General features: G+C 40.6%; 2 non-coding genes across 2 annotated transcripts; one reads left to right on the top strand and one right to left on the bottom strand.

Moving 5' to 3' along the window:
- Window positions 1-11,969: 11,969 nt before the first annotated feature.
- Window positions 11,970-12,073, bottom strand: LOC112713571 (small nucleolar RNA R71). Its single transcript, XR_003158541.1, has one exon. It is a non-coding gene; the product is annotated as a small nucleolar RNA R71 (small nucleolar RNA).
- An 8,875-nt stretch (window positions 12,074-20,948) lies between these two features.
- On the top strand, window positions 20,949-21,056 carry LOC112713208 (small nucleolar RNA R71). Its single transcript, XR_003158182.1, has one exon. It is a non-coding gene; the product is annotated as a small nucleolar RNA R71 (small nucleolar RNA).
- The last annotated feature ends 489 nt before the right edge of the window (window positions 21,057-21,545 follow it).

Here is a 21,545-nt window from a genome sequence, read left to right as displayed (position 1 = left end):
AGTACTTGGCATCTGAAATTAATTTCTTTCTTTGCACTCTACTGTACTCCTGGGGTATGAACCTCACAGCTTTATAATTTGCAATATCTGCAAACCATGGAGCTTCCTGAATGGCAAAGAGTTGCTCATCTGGGAAAGTCTTAGAGATCTCAGTAGAAGGGAGGGACGCCCCAGCTACTGGTTCTATTCGGGACAGATGATCAGCTACTTGGTTCTCTGTCCCTTTTCTGTCTCTTATTTCTATATCAAACTCTTGCAGAAGCAACACCCATCTTATAAGCCTGGGTTTTGAATCCTTTTTTGTGAGTAAGTATTTAAGAGCAGCATGGTCAGTGTACACAATCACTTTGGATCCCACTAGATAGGATCTAAACTTGTCAATGGCATAGACCACTGCAAGTAACTCTTTTTCTGTGGTTGTGTAATTCTTCTGTGCATCATTTAGAACACGGCTGGCATAATAAATGACGTGCAGAAGCTTGTTATGCCTCTGTCCCAATACTGCACCAATGGCATGGTCACTGGCATCACACATTAATTCAAATGGCAATGTCCAGTCTGGTGCAGAGATGACTGGTGCTGTGACCAGCTTGGCTTTCAGGGTCTCAAATGCCTGCAGACACTGTGTGTCAAACACAAATGGTGTGTCAGCAGCTAGCAGGTTGCTCAAAGGTTTTGCAATTTTCGAAAAATCCTTTATAAACCTTCTATAGAATCCTGCATGCCCCAGAAAGCTTCTGATTGCCTTAACATTGGCAGGTGGTGGTAATTTTTCAATTACCTCTACCTTTGCCTTATCCACCTCTATTCCCCTGCTTGAAATTTTGTGCCCAAGGACAATTCCCTCAGTCACCATAAAGTGACATTTCTCCCAGTTTAAAACCAGGTTAGTCTCTTGGCACCTTTTCAGGACAAGTGCTAGGTGGTGAAGACAGGAGCTGAATGAGTCTCCATATACTGAGAAGTCATCCATGAAGACTTCCAGGAATTTCTCCACCATATCAGAGAAGATGGAGAACATGCATCTCTGAAAGGTTGCAGGAGCATTACACAGACCAAAAGGCATCCTCCTGTAGGCAAACACGCCAGAAGGGCAAGTAAATGCTGTTTTCTCTTGGTCCTGAGGATCTACTGCAATTTGGTTGTAACCTGAATAGTCATCCAAAAAGCTGTAATAATCATGACCAGCTAGTCTTTCTAGCATTTGGTCTATGAATGGTAAAGGAAAATGATCCTTTCTGGTGGCTGTATTGAGCCTTCTGTAGTCAATACACATACGCCACCCTGTGACTGTTCTTGTAGGAACCAGTTCATTTTTTTCATTATGAACCACTGTCATGCCTCCCTTTTTGGGGACAACTTGGACAGGGCTCACCCAGGGGCTATCAGAAATAGGATAAATATCCCAGCCTCTAGTAATTTAGTGACCTCTTTCTGCACCACCTCCTTCATGGCTGGATTTAGCCTCCTCTGTGGTTGGACCACTGGTTTGGCATTATCCTCCAACAGGATCTTGTGCATGCATCTAGCTGGGCTAATGCCCTTAAGATCACTTATGGACCACCCAAGAGCTGTCTTGTGTGTCCTTAGCACTTGAATCAGTGCTTCCTCTTCCTGTGGATTTAAAGCAGAGCTTATAATCACTGGAAAAGTGTCACCCTCTCCCAGAAATGCATACTTCAGGGATGGTGGTAGTGGTTTGAGTTCAGGTTTGGGAGGCTTATCCTCCTCCTGAGGAATTTTCAAAAATTCCTTTGTTTCTTCTGGTTCTTCTTGATCAGGTTGAGCATCCTTGAAGATGTCCTCAAGCTTTGATTCTAGGCTTTCAGTCATACTGATCTCTTCTACCAGAGAGTCAATAATGTCAGTGCCCATGCAGTCATTTGGTGTGTCTGGATGCTGCATAGCTTTTACAGCATTCAACTTGAACTCATCCTCATTGACTCTCAGGGTTACTTCCCCTTTTTGTACATCAATAAGAGTTCGTCCAGTTGCTAGGAAAGGTCTTCCTAGAATGAGAGTTGCACTCTTGTGCTCCTCCATTTCCAGCACCACAAAGTCAGTTGGAAAGGCGAATGGCCCAACCTTGACAATCATGTCCTCTATTATGCCTGATGGATGCTTAATGGAGCCATCAGCAAGTTGGAGGCATATCCGGGTTGGTTTGACTTCTTTAGTCAACCCAAGCTTTCTGATAGTGGATGCAGGTATTAGATTGATACTTGCTCCAAGATCACATAAGGCTGTCTTAGTGCAAGCGCCTTCTAATGTGCATGGTATCATAAAGCTCCCTGGATCTTGAAGCTTTTCTGGTAAGCTTTTCAAGATGACTGCACTGCATTCTTTAGTGAGAAATACTTTTTCAGTTTCTCTCCAATCCTTCTTATGACTTAAGATTTCTTTCATGAACTTAGCATAAGAAGGTATTTGCTCAAGTGCCTCTGCAAACGGAATCTTTATTTCAAGAGTCCTTAGATAGTCTGCAAAGCGGGCAAATTGCTTATCCTGTTCCGCTTGGCGGAGTTTCTGAGGATAAGGCATCTTGGCTTTATATTCTTCAACCTTAGATTCTGCAGGTTTATTCCTTACAGAAGTGGTTGAAGAAGCCTTTTTAGAGGGATTACTGTCAGCACTCTCAGGTGTCTGATCCTCTCTTGGCGTCTGAACGCCAGAATTGGGTGAAGATTGGGCGTTTAACGCCAATTTCTCTCCCTTCTCTGGCGTTTGAACGCCAGAACTGGGCAGGGAATGGGCGTTTAATGCCAGCTTTCCCCCCTTTTCTGGCGTTTGAACGCCAAAAGTGTTCCTCTCTGGGCTCTTACTGTCCTCAGAGGGATTTTGAACAGTGGTTTGGTTATCCTCTGTCAATTGTTCCTTATTTGGCTTTCTGCTCTTTTGAGCAGTGTTATTCAATGTCTTCCCACTCCTCAGTTGAACTGCTTGACATTCTTCTGTTATCTGTTTAGATATTTGCTGTTTTGCTTGATTCAACTGCAGTTCTATATTCTTGTTAGCAACTTTAGTTTCGTGGAGCATCTCTTTAAATTCTGCTAACTGTTCTGTCATCAGGAGCAATTGTTGATTAAGCTCAATCATCTGTTCTTGAGGATTGGGATCAGTGGCTACTGCCATGACTTCCTCTTTTGGGGAGAACTCATTGCTAGAGTACAAATATTGATTTCTAGCAACAGTGTCTATAAGCTCTTGAGCCTCCTCAATTGTCTTCCTCATGTGTATAGATCCACCAACTGAGTGGTCTAAAGACATTTGAGCTTTTTCTGTAAGCCCATAGTAGAAGATGTCTAACTGTACCCACTCTGAAAACATTTCAGAGGTGCATTTTCTTAGCATACCTCTATACCTCTCCCAGGCATTATAAAGGGATTCATTATCCTCTTGTTTAAAGCCTTGGATGTCCAGCCTTAACTGTGTCATCCTCTTTGGAGGGTAAAAGTGATTCAGGAATTTGTCTGATAACTGTTTCCATGTCTTTATGCTTGCTGTAGGTTGGTTATTCAACCACCTCTTAGCTTGATCTTTTACAGCAAATGGAAACAGTAATAGTCTGTAGACATCCTGATCCACCTCTTTATCACGTACTGTGTCAGCAATTTGTAAGAACTGTGCCAGAAACTCAGTAGGCTCTTCCTGTGGAAAACCGGAATACTGGCAATTTTGCTGCACTATGATAATGAGTTGAGGGTTTAGCTCAAAGCTGCTTGCTTTGATGGGAGGTGTACAGATACTACTCCCATATGCAGCTGTAATGGGGTTAGCATATGACCCCAGAGTCCTTCTGGACTGATCAATCCCACTTAGGTCCATAATGGATAAAGGGAAATGATATGGATTGCAAATAGATAAATATATATATATATATATATATATATATATATATATATATATATTTTGAATGAACCGAAAAATAAAATAAAAACAAAAGGAAAGTAAAATAAAAATTCAAAAATTAAAAGAAAATAAGATCAAAGCAAATTGAAAACTGAATCAATTAGTTAAAAAGATTTTGAGATTAGCAATTAGAAAGATATGACTGAAAAATTTTTATGAAAAAGATTTGATTTTTGAAATGAGGAAAGAGAAAAACAACAAAATGACACCAAACTTAAAATTTTTAGAAAATCAAACACAAATTTTCGAAAATTTTAAAGGAAAAACACAAAGAGGACACCAAACTTAGAATTTTTACGGATCAAAAAGGGACTAAAGACATGCAAATTTGAAAATTAGAAGAAAAACAAAAGCATGCAATTGACACCAAACTTAAAATATGAAACTAGACTCAACTAAAAGACTCTAAACCGACGAAAACAAAACAGTCCTAATCTAAGCAACAAGATAAGCCGTCAGTTGTCCAAACTCGAACAGTCCCCGGCAACGGCGCCAAAAACTTGGTGCACGAAATTGCAATCACACTTTGCAATCCCGCACAACTAACCAGCAAGTGCACTGGGTCGTCCAAGTAATACCTTACGTGAGTAAGGGTCGATCCCACGGAGATTGTCGGCTTGAAGCAAACTATGGTTATCTTGTAAATCTTAGTCAGGATATCAATAATTATCAAGGTTGATTGTGAAAAGTAAAAGAACATAAAATAAGTACTTGTTCTGCAGTAATGGGGAACAGGTTGAGGTTTTGGAGATGCTCCATCTTCTGAATCTCTGCTTTCCTACTATCTTCTTCTTCAAGCACGCAAGGCTCCTTCCATGGCAAGCTGTATGCAAGGGTTTCACCGTTGTTAGTGGCTACCTCCCATCCTCTCAGTGGAAATGTTCAACGTACCCTGTCACGGCACGGCTATCCATCTGTCGGTTCTCAATCAGGCCGGAATAGAATCCAGTGATTCTTTTGCGTCTGTCACTAACGCCCCGCCCTCAGGAGTTTGAAGCTCGTCACAGTCATTCAATCATTGAATCCTACTCAGAATACCACAGACAAGGTTTAGACCTTCCGAATTCTCTTGAATGCCGCCATCAGTTCTAGCTTATACCACGAAGATTCTGATTAAAGAATCCAAGAGATATCTACTTAATCTAAGGTAGAACGGAGGTGGTTGTCAGGCACACGTTCGTAGTTGAGAATGATGATGAGTGTCACGGATCATCACATTCATCCAGTTTAAGAACAAGTGATATCTTAGAATGGAAGCAAGCATAATTGAATGAAAAACAGTAGTAATTGCATTAATCCATCAAGACACAGCAGAGCTCCTCACCCCCAACCACGGGGTTTAGAGACTCATGCCGTAGGAAGTACACAAAGAAACGTGTAAAGTATCATGAGGTACAGATACAATGTCAAAAGATCCTATTAATAGTGAACTAGTAACCTAGGGTATACAGAAATGAGTAAATGACATAAAAATCCACTTCTGGGTCCACTTAGTGTGTGCTTGGGCTGAGCATTGAAGCTTTCATTTGTAGATACTTTTTCTGGAGTTAAACGCCAGCTTTCATGCCAGTTTGGGCGTTTAACTCCAAGTTTTATGCCAGTTCCAGCGTTAAACGCTGGAAATTCTGAGGCTGATTTGCCACACCGGTTTGAGCCATCAAATCTCGGGCAAAGTATAGATTATTATACATTGCTGGAAAGCCCAGGATGTCTACTTTCCAATGCCATTGAGAGCGCACCAATTGGGCTTCTGTAGCTCCAGAAAATCCACTTCGAGTGCAGGGAGGTCAGAATCCAATAACATCTACAGTCCTTTTCAGTCTCTGAATCAGATTTTTGCTCAGGACCCTCAATTTCAGCCAAAAAATACCTGAAATCACAGAAAAACACACAAACTCATAGTAAAGTTCAGAAAAGTGAATTTTAACTAAAAACTAATAAAAATATACTAAAAACTAACTAAAATATACTAAAAACATACTAAAAACAATGCCAAAAAGCGTATAAATTATCCGCTCATCAAGCACCCACCTAATAAGCCTTGGCTTGGAATCCTGTTTAGACATTAGATACTTGAGAGCAGCATGATCAGTATATACTATAACCTTTGAACCAATCAAGTATTGTCTAAACTTGTCAAATGCATATATAATAGCCAAAAGCTCTTTCTCTGTGGTGGCATAATTCTTTTTTGCCTAAGTTAACACTTTGCTTGCATAATATATGACATGATGCAGCTTGTCATTCTTTTGCCCCAATACAACACCAATTGCAACACCACTTGCATGACACATAAGTTCAAAAGGAAGTCCCCATTCAGGGGGTGTGATGATTGGTGCTGTAGTGAGTTTCTTTTTCAAGGTTTCAAAGGCATGCTTGCAATTATCATTAAAGATGAAAGGATTGTCAACTAGCAAATTGCTCAGTGGTTTGGCTATTTTTGAAAAAATCATTGATAAATCTTCTATAAAATCCAGCATGCCCAAGAAAGCTTCTCACTACTTTTACATTGACAGGGATTGGTAGTTTTTCTATGATTTCTATCTTGGCTCTGTCAACTTCTATCCCCTTGTTTGAAACCTTATGCCCAAGAACTATACCTTCTGGTACCATGAAGTGGCATTTTTCAAAATTCAAAACAAAATTTGTTTCTTGGCATCTTTTCAAAACAAGGGTTAGATGTTGTACACAAGTGTCAAAAGGGTTACCAAAGACAGAGAAATCATCCAAAAAGACCTCTAAAAACTTTTCTACCATATCATAGAAGATGGAGAGCATACACCTTTGGAAGGTTGCTGGAGCATTGCAGAGCCCAAAAGGCATCCTTCTGTAGGCAAAGACTCCAAATGGACATGTGAATGAGGTTTTCTCTTGATCATTGGGGTCTACCACTATTTGATTGTACCCTGAATACCCATCCAAGAAGCAGTAATAGGTGTGACTAGCCAATCTTTCCCGTATTTGATCAATGAACGGGAGAGAAAAGTGATATTTTCTTGTAGCCTCATTCAATCTTCTATAATCAATGCACATCCTCCATCCAGTCACTGTCCTTGTAGGGATTAACTCATTCTTCTCATTGAATATGACTGTCATTCCTCCCTTCTTTGGCACAACTTGGACTGGACTTATCAAAGGGCTATCAGAGATTGGGTATATGATTCCATCATTCCATAGCTTCATTACCTCCTTGTGAACCACTTTCTTCATGGCTGGGTTAAGCATTATTTGAGGTTGCACCATAGGTCTTGAGTCATCTTCCAGCAAGATTTTATGCATGCAGATGGCAAGGCTTATACCCTTGATGTCATAAATTATCCATCCCAAAGCTGTTTTATGAGCTTTCAATACTTCAATCAGCTTTGTTTCATCTTCCATATTTAAGGAAGAATTGATGATTACTGGCAGGGTCTCTTCTTCTCCAAGAAATGTATACTTGAGATGGGGAGGGAGTGGCTTCAATTCTTGTTTTGGCACCTCCCATGTCTTGCCTTCAAAAGAGATTTCATTCACTTGTTCTTCTGAGATATCTTGTTCTGTTTCTATTTCTTCCTCTTGCTTCTGAAGAATGCTTGTTTCTAGTGCTTCCTTTACCAGATCTTCAATCATCTCCACTCTCATATGCTTTTTCTTCTCATGGGGGTATTGCATGGCCTTAAAGACATTTATGATCATTTGTTCATCATGCACCCTAAGGATCACCTCACCCTTCTCCACATCAATGATAGCTCTTGCTGTTGCCAAGAAAGGTCTACCCAAGATAATTGAGTTGTGTCCCTCTTCTTTCATGTCCAAAATGACAAAATCAGCTGGAAAGATGAATTTTCCAACCTTTACCAATAGATTCTCCACAACCCCATTGGGTATTTTGAGTGATTTATTCGCCATTTGAAGTAACATTCTGGTGGGTTTGATTTCTTCTATTGCAAGTTTTTTCATTAGTGAGAGAGGCATCAAATTGATACTAGTACCTAAGTCACAAAGAGATTTTTCCAAGGTCATATTGCCTATGGTGCATGAGATGATGAAACTCCCAAGATCCTTGAGTTTTGGTGGGAGACCTTTTTAAATTACTGTACTTTACTCTTAGGTCAAGACCACAGTCTCCTTCTCATTCCAGCTTCTCTTCTTGTTAATGAGCTTCTTGAGGAATTTTGCATATAGAGGCATCTGCTCTAATACTTCAGCAAGTGGGATATTGATTCTCAGCTTCTTAAAAACTTCCAGAAAATTGGGGAATTATTGATCCTTGAGCTCTCTTTGCAACCTTTGAGGATATGACAGAGGAGGAATGTAAGGCTTCACCTCCTTCCTCTGTTCATGTGGATGCTCTTTCATTACTTGCTTTCCTTTCTTTGAAGCTTGTGGCTCTTTCTCTTTCTTCTTGGAACTCTCCTTGTCATGCTTGTCCTCCTCTGCTTGCTTCTGGCCAACACCTTTGTCATTCTACAAAGTTTTCCCACTTCTTAGTTGAATTTCTTTGCATTCTTCTTTGGGATTCGGAATGGTGTCACTTGGGAATGCATTAGTTGGTTTTTTAGTAGTTGCTTGCTTGGACAATTGACCAATTTGTCTCTCCAAATTCCTTAGTGAAGCTTCATGGTTCTTGTTGGCCAATTCTTGGTGCTTTATCATTTTCTCCATCATCATCTCCAAGTCGGAGATTCTTTGGGACTCTTGGGGTGGTTGTGGTTGAGTGTGGGATGTAGATGGTGGATGATAATTGTTGTGGTTAGCTGAGGGGTTATTTGGTGGATAATAATTGGATAGGGGTTGATTATTTTGTGGTTTTCTGTATGGATTTTGGTTAGTATTTTGATAGTTTTGGTAGTTTGTGTTTCTGGAATTGTTTTAGTTGGAGTTTCTTTGCCAAGGTTGCTTGTTCTGGTTATCTCCCCACTTCAAATTGGGGTGGTTTCTCCAAGATGATTTGTATGTGTCTCCATGGAAATCATTTTGTCCAGCTCCTTGATTGTGTATATACTGCACTTGTTCAGGCTGCTGTTCTGATGCCAGGGTATCTAGGCCAGTTTATTCACTGACATTTTCTTTAATGTTTTAGGGTAGTTTCATGCATTTTCTTAGGAAATAAGCAAGTTTTGGATGAAAATACACTTACACCTTGATTCAAGCAATTATTGTGAACTTTAAATGATTCCATGAGGATTAGGTAGGAGTTGAATGATATAATTGATGATGCATAATCTCATGACTTGGAGCAAAGCTTTGATGCACTTTAATTGCTTGATTTCAGGACAAAGGAAGCTAGAAGGAACCACGTTAGCAGCCACGTTAATATAATTAACGTGGTCACTAACGTGGAATGGGGACAAGCTTGTAGCGTTAATAGAAAAGGTGATCACCAATAATGCCTTCGAAGCCATCATAGCCCACGTTAGTTACCACGTTAACTATATTAACGTGGTAGCTAACATGGAAGAAAAGAGGTGCTCCAACATTAGTGGTAAAACTGAATGCCACTAACGTTCCACAAAGGCACAAATTAAGCCACGTTAACCTAATTAATGTGATCTCTAACGTGGGATGAGGAATCAACTACCAACGTTAGTGATACTCACCTTTGTCACTAACATTGGATCAACCCTAGAGTGCCCACGTTAGTGGTCAAGTTAAGACCACTAACGTGAGAAGTAACGTGGAGCTAAGCATAATATACCAATGTTAGTGACACCCACCTTTGTTACTAACGTTGGAGATGGCATTTACTACTACGTTAGTGGCCACATTAATCCAATTAACGTGAACTCTAACGTGGGAAGGAGGGGCATTTGGAGCGTTAGTGACAAAGGTAAGTGCCACCAACACTCTCGAAGCTTACGCATGCCTACGTTAAGAGTCACGTTAGCTATACTAACGTGAACTCTAACGTAGGGAAAGGGGGCAAAAAGGCAACGTTATTGGAAAAGGTGAGTGCCAATAACGTTTGCGAAGGACCAAGAGGCAACGTTAGTGGTCACGTTAGTACCACTAACGTTGAAGTTAACGTGGATCATTTTGGGTTGGAACGTTAATGAAAAAGGTGATCGTCACTAACGTTCTCAAACCCACATTTTCACTTAACGTTAACACCACTAATGTCCTAACTAACGTCCATGCCTAACTCACACTTTTCTGCAAACAAAGCTGAGCCCACTAAAGATTGTAACGGCCTCAACACAAGATCAAAGGCCCATATCCAAGACTTGAATAACTAACTAGAAGATCAAGAAGAGTAGTATATATAGGAGTAGTTTCGAACTAGAGAGAAGCTTGGCACTTTTGGAGAACTACACTTTGTATATTTACTCTTCTGCACTTTTAGTTACTAGAGAATGTATTCTTCTTCATCATCTTCCATTTCCAGAGATATGAACAACTAAACCCCCTTTCATTGGGTTAGGGAGCTCTGTTGTAATTTGATGGATCAATTATAGTTTTCATTCTTCATCCTCTTTCTTTTCTCTTGATTTACTAGAAAGCTTTCGATCTTAATTCAATTGGTTAGTTGTCTTGGAAAAGAAACTCTCCATAATTGGATCTCCTCTGAGCCTTGGAAAAGGAATGAGGAGATCATGCTAGAAATGCTTTCTCATGTTGGACCAAATTAGGGTTTGGGCGGATATAGTGACATGTAATCCTCCCAACACTTTGATTTGGAAATACATATGCTATAATCAGTGACCATACTTCATCTCTTCCCATGAGCAATTAAATCAAGGAATTGGGCAATTGTTCAAGCTTAGAGAGATTGGGTTGCCAAGGAATTGGGATCGAATCATCTGAGATTGCCAAGGAGATCAATGAATGTATTGATTGAGAAAGAGATGAGAATGAACTTGATCCGGAGAATGCAACATCTCCTAAGCCCAGTGAATTCCCCATTTCTGATCTTACCCATTCTCTTTACTTTCTACCATTTATCTTTATGCTCATCTCCCCAAATCCCCATTTAAGATTCTGTAATTTATTTTCTGCAATTTACTTTTCCGCCATTTAATCTTCTGCAAATCTCAACTAAAATTCTGTTTAGCTCAACTAGTTCACTCTTCCAACTAAAGTTGCTTAACCAATCAATCCTTGTGGGATTCAACCTCACTCTATTGTGAGTTTTTACTTGACGATAATTCGATATACTTGCCAAAGAGAAATTTGTTGAGAGACAAGTTTTCGTGCATCATGTTTATGGCACTGTTGCCGGGGATTGATTTTGTATCGATAATGATTAAGTTGGAAGATCACTAGATTAAGCATTTTTCTCTTTTGTTTATTCATTTTACCTTGTCAATTACTTTTAGCTTCAGTCATTTTCTTCCTCATCCCCTCTACCCTCTCTGTTTTCTTTTTTTGTTATTGTTTACAATTCTGCTCACTAATCCACTAACTGTTTGATAATTTGCACCACTCACACTAATAGCCACTCTAACAAGTATAATCACTTCACTTTATTTCTTGCTGTGTGCTCTGTTAGTTATATGACAGGGAGAAGAAGCGGAGCTTCAACTTCCTTTGATTCGGAACCTAAGAGGACCTTTCTTAGATTGAGGAGGGAAGCAAGAGGAAAAAGAGTTGCTGGTGCTGAAGAAGAGGAAGAGTACTTTGAAACAAACATAGAGGAGAACTTGGAAAACAACCATGAAGAAGAAGCTCACAACCATGCCAGAGAAGGCCCTGTGAATCATGCTGGGCAAGAAAGAAGAGTGATAGGCTCTTACATTAATCCAAATCCAGGAAATTGTGGAAGTAGCATCCAAAAGCCAACCATACATGCCAATAACTTTGGACTAAAACCCCAGCTCATCACCCTTGTTCAGAACAATTGCTCATTTGGAGGAAGTGCCCAAGAAGACCCCAATCAACATCTAACCACCTTCCTGAGAATATGTGACACTGTAAAGTCTAATGGTGTTCATTCGGATGTCTATAGACTGCTTTTGTTCCCTTTTTCACTCAGGGATAAAGCATCTAAATGGCTGGAATCCTTCTCGAAGGAGAACTTAATGAATTGGGAATATGTGGTGAACAAATTTTTGGCAAGATTCTACCCTCCTCAAAGAATCAACAGGCTAAGAGCTGAGGTACAAACCTTTAGGCAACAAAATGGTGAAACTCTCTATGAGGCATGGGAGAGGTTTAAGGACTTAACAAGAAGGTGCCCACCAGGCATGTTCAATGAATGGGTTTAACTGCACATTTTCTATGAAGGTCTTTCTTATAAATCAAAGAAGGTCGTAGACCATTCATCAGGGGGCTCTTTAAACAAGAATAAGACCATTGAAAAAGCCATAGATGTCATAGAGACTGTGGCAGAAAATGACTACTTCTATGCTTCTGAAAGAAGCAACACTCAAGGAGTGATGGAGCTGAACCACATGGATGCACTACTGGCTCAAAACAAGATGATCACCAAGTAATTAGCGGATCTTACCAAGAAGGTGGAAGAAAACCAAGTTGCAGCAGTCGTCATGTCATTACCAGCTCAAGAAGGAGTGATTGCAGGTGAAGAAGGTGACTGGAAACAAGCCAATTACGTTGGAAATTCACCCAAACAGACCCATGATCCATACTCCAAAACTTATAATTCTGGTTGGAGAAATTACCCTAATTTTGGGTGGGAAAACCAACAAGACCAAGGCCAAGACCAGAGAAGCCACAACCATAATCCCAACAACAATGCAACTCACCAACACCCCTCATAGAGATCCTATCAACACCCACCTAATCACCCTTCTCAACCATCTAACCTCAACCCACCATCACCAATTGAAGATAGACTTTCCAGAATTGAGACTTGGTGCACAAAATTGTGATCATCAATGGCGCCATCAACATAGTACGCTCAATTGCAATCTCAACTCTTTATCACAACTTCGCAAAACTAACCAGCAAGTGCACTGGGTCGTCCAAGTAATAAACCTTATACGAGTAAGGGTCGATCCCACAGAGATTGTTGGTATGAAGCAAGCTATGGTCATCTTGTAAATCTCAGTCAGGCAGATTCAAATGGTTATGAATGATTTATGAATAAAGCATAAAGATAGAGATACTTATGCAATTCATTGGTGAGAATTTCAGATAAGCGTATGGAGATGCTTTGTCCCTTCTGTCTCTCTGCTTTCCTACTGTCTTCATCCAATCCTTCTTACTCCTTTCATGGCAAGCTGTATGTTGGGCATCACTGTTGTCAATGGATACAGTCCCGTCCTCTCAGTGAAAATGTTCAACGCGCTCTGTCACAGTACGGCTATTCAGCTGTCGATTCTCGATCATGTCGGAATAGAATCCAGTGATTCTTTTGCGTCTGTCACTAACGCCCCACAATCGCGAGTTTGAAGATAATCACAGTCATTCAATCCTTGAATCCTACTCAGAATACCACAGACAAGGTTTAGACCTTCTGGATTGTCTTGAATGCCTCCATCAATTCTAGCTTATACCATGAAGATTCTGATTAAGGAATCCAAGAGATATCCACTCAATCTAAGGTAGAACGGAGGTGGTTGTCAGGCACACGTTCATAGGTGAGAATGATGATGAGTGTCACGGATCATCACATTCATCAAGTTGAGGAACAAGTGATATCTTAGAACAAGAATAAGCTGAATTGAATAGAAGAACAATAGTAATTGCATTAATACCCGAGGTACAGCAGAGCTCCACACCTTAATCTATGGTGTGTAGAAACTCCACCGTTGAAAATACATAAGAACAAGGTCTAGGCATGGCCGAGAGGCCAGCCTCCGTGATCTAAGGACTAGACGTCCAAAGATGATCCTAAGATCTCAAGTGATCAAAAGATGAAAATACAATAGCAAAAGGTCCTACTTATAGAGAACTAGTAGCTTAGGGTTTACAAATACGAGTAAATGAAATAAAAATCCACTTCCGGGCCCACTGGTGTGTGCTTGGGCTGAGCATTGAAGCATTTTTGTGTAGAGACTTTTCTTGGAGTTAAACGCCAGCTCTTGTGCCAGTTTGGGCGTTTAACTCCCATTCTTGTGCCAGTTCCGGCGTTTTAGGCCAGAATTCTTGAGCTGACTTGGAACGCCTGTTTGGGCCATCAAATCTCGGGCAAAGTATGAACTATTATACATTGCTGGAAAGCTCAGGATGTCTACTTTCCAAAGCATCTGAGAGCGTCCCAATTGGGTTTCTGTAGCTCTAGAAAATTTACTTCGAGTGCAGGGAGGTCAGAATCCAACAGCATCTGTAGTCCTTTTCAGCCTCTGAATCAGATTTTTGCTCAGGTCCCTCAATTTCAGCCAGAAAATACCTGAAATCACAGAAAAACACGCAAACTCATAGTAAAGTCCAGAAAAGTAAATTTTAACTAAAAACTAATAAAAATATAATAAAAACTAACTAAAACATACTAAAAACATACTAAAAACAATGCCAAAAAGCGTACAAATTATCTGCACATCACAACACCAAACATAAATTGTTGCTTGTCCCCAAGCAACTGAAGATCAAATAAGATAAAAAGAAGAGAATATGCAATGAATTCCAAAAACATCTATGAAGATCAGTATTAATTAGATGAGCGGGGCTTTTAGCTTTTTGCCTCTGAACAGTTTTGGCATCTCACTTTATCCTTTGAAATTCAGAATGATGGGCTTCTATAGGAACTCAGAATCCAGATAGTGTTATTGATTCTCCTAGTTAAGTATGATGATTCTTGAACATAGCTACTTTATGAGTCTTGGCCGTGGCCCAAAGCACTCTGTCTTCCAGTATTACCACCGGATACATACATGCCACAGACACATAACTGGGTGAACCTTTTCAGATTGTGACTCAGCTTTGCTAGAGTCCCCAATTAGAGGTGTCTAGGATTCTTAAGCACACTCTTTTTGCCTTGGATCATGACTTTATTCTTTCTTTTTCTCTCTTTTTTTTGAATTCACTGCTTTTTCTTGTTTCAAGAATCATTTTTATGATTTTTCAGATCCTCAGTAACATGTCTCCTTTTTCATCATTCTTTCAAGAGCCAACATTCATGAACAACAAATTCGAAAGACATATGCACTGTTCAAGCATATATTCAGAAGTCAAAGTATTGCCACCACATCAAAATAATTAATCTGTTATAAAATTCAAAATTCATGCAATTTTTCTCTTTTCCAATTAAGAACATTTTTCATTTAAGAAAGGTGATGGATTTATAGGACATTCATAACTTTAAGGTATAGACACTAAGACACTAATGATCATAAGACACAAACATAGATAAACATAGGCATAAAAATTCAAAAAACAGGAAATTAAAGAACAAGGAGATTAAAGAACGGGTCCACCTTAGTGATGGCGGCTTGTTCTTCCTCTTGAAGATCTTATGGAGTGCTTGAGCTCCTCAATGTCTCTTCCTTGCCTTTGTTGCTCCTCTCTCATGACTCTTTGATCTTCTCTAATTTCATGGATGAGAATGGAATGTTTTTGGTGCTCCACCCTTAGTTGTCCCATGTTGGAACTCAATTCTCCTAGGGAGGTGTTGATTTGCTCCCAATAGTTTTGTGGAGGAAAGTGCATCCCTCGAGGTATCTCAGGGATTTCATGGTGAGTGGGATCTCTTCTTTGCTCCATCCTCTTCTTAGTGATGGGCTTGTCTTCATCAATGAGGATGTCTCCCTCTATGTCAATTCCAACTGAATAACAGAGGTGACAAATGAGATGAGGGAAAGCTAACCTTGCCAAGGTAGAGGACTTGTCCGCCACCTTATAAAATTCTTGGGATATAACCTCATGAACTTCTACTTCCTCTGCAATCATGATGCTATGAATCATGATAGCTCGGTCTATAGTAACTTCGAACCGGTTTCTAGTGGGAATGATTGAGCGTTGGATAAACTCCAACCATCCTCTAGCCACGGGCTTGAGGTCATGCCTTCTCAATTGAACCGGCTTCCCTCTTGAGTTTCTCTTCCATTGAGCGCCCTCTTCACAAATGTCTATGAGGACTTGGTCCAACCTTTGATCAAAGTTGACCCTTCTAGTGTAAGGGTGTTCATCTCCTTGCATCATGGGCAAGTTGAATGCCAACCTTACATTTTCCGGACTAAAATCCAAGCATTTCCCCCGAACCATTGTAAGCCAATTCTTTGGGTCCGGGTTCACACTTTGATCATGGTTCTTGGTGATCCATGCATTGGCATAGAACTCTTGAACCATTAAGATTCCGACTTGTTGAATGGGGTTGGTAAGAACTTCCCAACCTCTTCTTCGGATCTCATGTCGGATCTCCGAATATTCACTCTTTTTGAGTTTGAAAGGGACCTCGGGGATCACCTTCTTCATGGCCACAACTTCATAGAAGTGGTTTTGATGCACCCTTGAGATGAATCTCTCCATCTCCCATGACTTGGAGGTGGAAGCTTTTGCCTTCCCTTTCCTCTTTCTAGAGGTTTCTCCGGCCTTAGATGCCATAAATGGTTATGGAAAAACAAAAAGCAATGCTTTTACCACACCAAACTTAGAAGGTTTGCTCGTCCTCAAGCAAAAGAAGAAAGAAGAGAGTAGAAGAAGAAGAAATAGAGGAGATGGAGGTGGCTTTGTGGTTTGGCCAAGGGGGAGAAGTAGTGTTTTGGTTGTGTGAAAATGAAGGAGTGAAGATGGGTTTATATAGGGGTGGAGAGAGGGGTAGGGTTCGGTCATGTGAGGATGGGTTGGGTGTGATGACATGTCATCATATACCTATTTTTCTATGCTTTTTCATACAAGAAATTGATGATTTGTGCTTAAATATTGAATGCTTTTGTGCTTAAATGATATATTTTCTTGATCTTTTAATTTTATAAATCTTGTAGGAAATAAGAAGGAAAAGAAGCAAAGAAGCACAAAATAAGTTAAAAAGGAGAAAAAAAAGAGCTTTGGGACACGCTTTGAAGTTGGAGCACACTTTGGAGCCTTAGGCCACGCTTTTAAAAGCGTGGCCCATGACCAAATTAATGGAGAATAAGCAATCAGCACACACTGCTCTGCCCTTGCCAAGGGCAGGGCAATATCGTGATGAAGCAAAGTGAGGTTGAAGCAAATTTTCGCTAAGTTAAATTTGGGGCGCTCACAGCATGACCATGCCTTCTTCAAAGGGCTATAACCTGAGCTACAGACGTCTGATTGATGTGCTTCCAGTTGCATTGGAAAGCTGACATTCAGAGCTTTCCAACGATATATAGAAATCCATATTTGCCATAAAATTGGGGTATGAGTGAAAGGCATCTTTAAGGTCCAAAAATAAGCGAAAATAAACCAAAGTGCTTCCACCAAGGCTCGAAGAGGGAGACACAAGGAAACCAAGGAAGTCTACTCTCAAGGAGAGCAGAGTGCTCTCTTGGAGGGCAATGTCGTGTTTCTCTTCATGAAAAATCAAGGAAAATTCTCCCCCAAATGCTTTCACCAAGGTTCGAATTTGGGACCTCACCCAAGAACAAGGAAAGTTTTGCTCCGCTCACAAGGAGAGCAGAGCGCTATTCCTTGGTGCATGAGGCACAATTTGGCACGGTCAAGGAACTTGGTGCGCGCACAAGACACACCACAAGCCAATGCTCCGCTCTCCACAAGGGCAGGGCAATCCCCTGGTGCCTCTCCAAACCTTGGCACGATAATTGGATCCCCATGCAAGGCTTCACTGCTCTGCTCTCCACAAGAGCAGAGCAGCCTCCTGGGAGTGTCACCCATGGGCCAAAATTTAACCAAAATTCCATTCCTCTCCAAATTGAATCAAGGCCAACCAAACTCATTTCTCCTCAAATCCAAAGCAAGCAAAGCCCACATCATCACTCAAAGGCACATGGATTAATTAGATTAGGATTTTTATTTTAATTGTAATTTGTTTTAATTTCATTTTCATTTTCACTTTGTAAAGCCTATATAAAGGCATCAATTCCATCTCATAAAAGAAAAAAGAGGCTAGCTCCACTAGGGAGCATTAGGAGTAGTAGTAGAGAGCTCTCTCTTTAGTTTTTCTCTTTGTTTTGAAATTTTGGATTGAGGTTGGAGAAATTCTGTTTCAATCTTTGATCTAAAATCCATCTTTGTTCATCTGCTGCATAATTTCTAAGAATTGAAAGTTGAATATGAGTTTTCATTTACTGCTTCCATCTTCATTTCTTCTTCAATCTGTTTGCTGTTGAATCAAGGAAGGGCTTGAGATCTAGATTTGTTTTCTAGTCTCTTTGATTCCCTGAGATCTTCAATTTTATTCTACAATTGAGTTAAGTTCTTGGCTGCTCTTCTGTTTTTACTATTCCATTGGCTTTCCATTTACTTTCAAGCAATTTTAATTCTTCTGCACTTGTTCTTTATTTTACATTTCTGTTGATGATCCCAATTTACTTTCCTGCAAGTTAAGCTTTCTGCAAGAGTTCTGAGTTTTGATCTATTGCTCTCTTTAATTTCCAGCACCCAACCCCCTTTACTTTTCATGCAATTTACATTTCTTGCAATTTAAGTTTTAGCTAATTTACTTTCTTGTTCTTTAAATTTCCTGCCACTTTACTTTCTGCAATTTAAATTCCCTGCAAATTTACATTCTGTTGCTTAACTTCACACAATTCATTCAATGTTAGCTTGACTAAACTAATCACCCACTAAATTTGCTTGATCCATCAATCCCTGTGGGATCGACCTCACTCTAAGTGAGTTATTACTACTTGATGCGACCCGGTATACTTGCCGGTTGGATTTGTGTGTTTGGAAAATTCGTTTTTCCACAAAAACACCATCAGGGAGGGAAAGTGATTTGAATTTGAATAGTGAGTTAGGTGAGGTTTTATGAAGGATGGATGTGAGTGGTGAGGAGAATAGTGGGATTTGATAGGTGAGGGGTTTTTTTGGGGAAGAGGTGTTGAGGTGATTGGTGAATGGGTGAAGAAGAGAGAGAGTGGTGGGGTAGGTGGAGATCCTGTGGGGTCCACAGATCCTGAGGTGTCAAGGAAAATTCATCCCTGCACCAAGTGGTGAGCAAAAATGCTCCCTTATGCCAATTCTGGCGTTAAACATCAGGCTGGTGCCCATTTCTGGCATTTAACGCCAGCTTTTTGCCCTTTCCTGGTATTTTACGCCAGTCTGGTGCCCCTTTCTGGCATTAAACGCCCAGAATGGTGCCAGACTGGGCGTTAAACGCCCATTTGCTGCCCTTACTTGCGTTTAAACGCCAGCAAGTTTTTCCTCCAGGGTGTGCTGTTTTTCTTTCTGTTTTTGCTTTTTTTTTTCAATTGATTTTGTGACTTCCCATGATCATCAACCTATAAAAAAACATAAAATAACAAAGGAAATTAGATAAATATAACATTGGGTTGCCTTCCAACAAGCGCTTATTTAATGTCAGTAGCTTGACAGTGGGCTCTCATGGAGCCTCACAGATACTCAGAGCAATGTTGGAATCTCCCAACACCAAACTTAGAGTTTGAATGTGGGGGTTCAACACCAAACTTAGAATTTGGTTGTGGCCTCCCAACACCAAACTTAGAGTTTGACTGTGGGGGCTCTGTTTGACTCTGTTTTGAGAGAAGCTCTTCATGCTTCCTCTCCATGGTTACAGAGGTATATCATTGAGCCTTAAACACAAAGGATTCTTTATTCACTTGAATGATCAATTCTCCTCTGTCAACATCAATCACAGCCCTTGCTGTGGCTAGGAAGGGTCTGCCAAGGATGATGGATTCATCCATGCACTTGCCAGTCTCTAGGACTATGAAATCAGCAGGGATGTAATGGTCTTCAACCTTTACCAGAACATCCTCTACAAGTCCATAAGCTTGTTTTCTTGAATTGTTTGCCATCTCTAGTGAGATTCTTGCAGCTTGTACCTCAAAGATCCCTAGCTTCTCCATTACAGAGAGAGGCATGAGGTTTATGCTTGACCCTAGGTCACATAGAGCCTTCTTGAAGGTCATGGTGCCTACTGTACAAGGTATTGAGAACTTCCCAGGGTCCTGTCTCTTTTGAGGTAATCTCTGCCTAGTCAAGTAATCCAGTTCTTTGGTGAGCAAAAGGGGTTCATCCTCCCAAGTCTCATTACCAAATAACTTGTCATTTAGCTTCATGATTGCTCCAAGGTATTTAGCAACTTGCTCTTCAGTGACATCTTCGTCCTCTTCAGAGGAAGAATACTCATCAGAGCTCATGAATGGCAGAAGTAAATCCAATGGAATCTCTATGGTCTCAGTGTGAGCCTTAAATTCCCATGGTTCCTCATTGGGGAACTCATTGGAGGCCAGTGGACGTCCATTGAGGCCTTCCTCAGTGGCGCTTACGGCCTCTTTCTCCTCTCCAAGTTTGGCCATGTTGATGGCCTTACACTCTCCTTTTGGATTCTCTTCTGTATTGCTTGGAAGAGTACTAGGAGGGAGTTCAATAACTTTCTTACTCAGCTGACCCACTTGTGCCTCCAAGTTTCTAATGGAGGATCTTGTTTCAATCATGAAACTTTGAGTGGTTTTGATTAGATCAGAGACCATGGTTGCTAAGTCAGAGTGGCTCTGCTTAGAATTCTCTGTCTGTTGCTGAGAAGATGATGGAAAAGGCTTGCCATTGCTAAACCTATTTCTTCCACCATTATTGTTGTTGAAACCTTGTTGAGGTCTCTGTTGATCCTTCCATGAAAGATTTGGGTGATTTCTCCATGAAGGATTATAGGTGTTTTCATAGGGTTCTCCCATGTAATTCACCTCTTCCATTGGAGGGTTCTCAGGATCATAAGCTTATTCTTCAGATGAAGCATCCTTAGTACTGCCCGGTGCAGCTTGCATTCCAGACAGACTCTGAGAAATTATATTGACTTGCTGAGTCAATATTTTGTTCTGAGCCAATATGGCATTCAGAGTATCAATCTCAAGAACTCTTTTCTTCTGATTCGTCCCATTGTTCACAGGATTCCTTTCATAAGTGTACATGAATTGGTTATTTGCAACCATTTCAATGAGTTCTTGAGCTTCTGCAGGCGTCTTCTTCAGATGAAGAGATCCTCCAGCAGAGCTGTCCAATGACATCTTGGACAGTTCAGACAGACCATCATAAAAGATACCTATGATGCTCCACTCAGAAAGCATGTCAGAAGGACACTTTCTGATCAATTGTTTGTATCTTTCCCAAGCTTCATAGAGGGATTCACCTTCCTTCTGTCTGAAGGTTTGGACTTCCACTCTAAGCTTACTCAATTTTTGAGGTGGAAAGAACTTTGCCAAGAAGGCATTGACTAGCTTTTCCCAAGAGTTCAGGCTTTCTTTAGGTTGTGAGTCCAACCATATCCTAGCTCTGTCTCTTACAGCAAAAGGGAATAGCATAAGTCTGTAGACCTCAGGGTCAACCCCATTAGTCTTAACAGTGTCACAGATTTGCAAGAATTCAGCTAAAAACTGATGAGGATCTTCCAATGGAAGTCCATGGAACTTGCAATTCTGTTGCATTAGAGAAACTAATTGAGGCTTAAGCTCAAAGTTGTTTGCTCCAATGGCAGGGATAGAGATGCTTCTCCCATAAAAGTCGGGAGTAGGTGCAGTAAAGTCACCCAGCACCTTCCTTGCATTGTTGGCATTGTTGTTGTTTTCGGCTGCCATGTCTTCTTCTTTGAAGAATTCTGCTAGGTCCTCTACAGAGAGTTGTGCTTTAGCTTCTCTTAGCTTTCGCTTCAAGGTCCTTTC

The sequence above is a fragment of the Arachis hypogaea genome, chromosome 9, assembly GCF_003086295.3.
Source record: "Arachis hypogaea cultivar Tifrunner chromosome 9, arahy.Tifrunner.gnm2.J5K5, whole genome shotgun sequence".
NCBI lineage: Eukaryota > Viridiplantae > Streptophyta > Magnoliopsida > Fabales > Fabaceae > Arachis > Arachis hypogaea.
The sequence above is the reverse complement of the archived record's forward strand: the minus strand, read 5'-3'. Positions and strand labels throughout refer to the sequence as shown.